Consider the following 2555-nt stretch of genomic DNA (forward strand, 5'->3'; position numbering starts at 1 on the left):
AGATAATGCATATGGAATTATATATATAGATAGATATATATATATTTATTTATCAAGCAAGCTAGAGAGAGAATAAGTTTATAATTTATACTGGATTTTCATCCACCTATTCATACACATTGAATATTTTAACATTAATTACAGTTGATTAATGTAATTAATTATGATGCCTGATCATCCTCTTAAGGTGTATTGACTTTTCTTTCATCCAACTTACTTTTACTCCCTTCTCTCTCCTTTCCAAACCCTGTTAACTCTCTGAGAATGATTCTACCTGGGGATAAATCTTTCCTGAGCTTTTCATAAAAATGATCTTATACCACAATTGTCTTTTTGTAACTAATTTATCCTACTCAGACCAATTTCCTCTAGATTCATCCAAACTATGTAGTGTATAATGAATGAGTCCTTTACTATTCTTTAGTATTTGTACTAAAGTGGTGAATATACCATAATTTCTTTGTGCATTTGTCTATTGATGGACACTTTGGTTCTTTCTATCTCTTTGCTATTGTAAATAATATTGAAAATAAACATAGATGTATCTATGTCAATTTGTATCACAGTCTATCAATCCCTCATATGCTTGTTGTTTGCTGCTTTATTGAACTTCAGCAACTGGTTTTTAAAAGACTGTAAGGAAGAGAAAAATGGATTCTACTCTTCCTGAACTTAATACAGATTTTTACTTGGTGGTGTCTCTCTCCTGTTGAAGGGAGTACACAACTTCCCAAGGGAGAAAGTAAGGGTCAACTTGAGTGAGATCTCCTCAGAGGCCAGGACCTTCAAGAGAGGCCTGTGTGGCCAAGTAGGCCTGTGTCGTTGGTGTTGACACAGGAGCCTAGTATTGGCATAATGTGGAGACCAACTAGGTGGCTGCAATTTGCTGACTGTCAGGTGTTGTACTAAGCACTTTTTGTGCTTTATCACCACCTAGAGGAGTGAAGGGTCAGCAAAAGAGAGGAAAAACCCAATGAGATTCATTGACAAGGTGACTGCAGCAGTGGGCTCAAGTGTATAGAGATGGTGAGAATGGCACAAGATAGGACAGGATTCAGATCTGTTGTCCATAGGGTCCCTTATGAATCAATGGCACCTAACAACAATAATAACAGAGGAAGCAAGGACTCTGAAGCACACACAGAGGTTGAAGCACAAGGACCCTAAAGCATGCACAGGTGAAAACAGTGACCAAGAGGGGCCTGACATGATCAAGAAAGGAGAAAAGAAATTGCATCCTAGCTCAGTGAAAGCATCCTGCCATCCACCCAGTTAGAAAGCCAGACAGTCGAAAAGATTTCAAACTAGTTCAGCCTGGTTCAGTCACAGCCCACAAAGCAACACCTGAACAGACCCAAGTTTGCAAAAAGTGAGGCAAGAAGAATGTGTAAGAAAGTGTGAGAATCAAAATGAAGACCCAAAGTGGAAAAAATTGCAAGTCCAAGCCTGCTAGAAACTTAATCTGTCTGTAAGAAAATAAGGGCAATGTATGCATTGCATAGCAACCAAAGCTCTTTCCTGAGTTGAAAACAACGATGTCCGACTCAAAGATGGTGGCAGACCACACCGCTTTGAATGTGTGCTGCTGTCCACTGCCCTGGCAGGCCTCCAATCTCTCATATCAATCGCCTGAAAGGGCACACCACCCTCCTTCTCAATCTCCATTCCCAGGTTTCAACTTGTAAATTTTCCCATTCCAGTTGTTCCAGGTCAACTCAAATTTTAAAATTTGGCTCTGTTTCTGTTTTGCTTCAAAACTGAACTAATGGGGGGAAAACCCAAAAACAAACAAAACCCAAACTGAACTGGTGCAAAGTCCAGCCTTAAATTACCTTTGTCATCACTCCCACCATCCTCAGCCATTCACCTCCAAGCCCTAAGGACCACCCCATGGACCACCCAAACACAACTACATCTTTCCAGGTCAAACACACTCTCCACTGCTCTCAGCCAGGACCAGCAGCCTTCACTGAGGAGTCGGGTCACAGTCGTAGGCTAACAGATTTTCCTGCTCCTCTCTCATCTTGGAAAAGACTTGAAACACTGAAAATATTATCACCTTCTCTACTACAAAAACCTCAAGACTTCTGCTACTTTAGGACAAAGTTCAGTTTCCTTAACTTGGGATACCAGCTCTGTAGGAGGTGGTACTGCCAACCCTCTTGTTTCCATATTCCCTCCCCTCATTATCCTTTGATGTCTTTGAGCTGAGGTGTTGAAGAAGAGTACTGAACATCCCATGGACTGCCAGAAGAACAAAGAAATACATCTTAGAGAAAGTGTAGCCAGCATGCTTCTTAGAGGCAAAGATGATAAAGCTTTATCTCACATACTTTGGTCATGTTGTTAAGAGAGGCTGTTCCTTGGAGAGGGACATCATGCTTGGAAAAGTAGAGGGCTGGTAAAAGAGAGGAAGACTTTCAACCAGATGTGTCAGGAAGGTAAGGGTGGCAAAGGATAGAACAAGGTTCAGATCTATTTACAAAGTTGCTAGAGATTGTACTTGACACCTAACAACAACAACATAGTCCTTTAGCTCAGCATCATGGACACTT

This window comes from Elephantulus edwardii, unplaced genomic scaffold (genome assembly GCF_000299155.1).
Source record: "Elephantulus edwardii isolate Elephantulus edwardi_28Jun2011 unplaced genomic scaffold, EleEdw1.0 scaffold00074, whole genome shotgun sequence".
Lineage (NCBI taxonomy): Eukaryota > Metazoa > Chordata > Mammalia > Macroscelidea > Macroscelididae > Elephantulus > Elephantulus edwardii.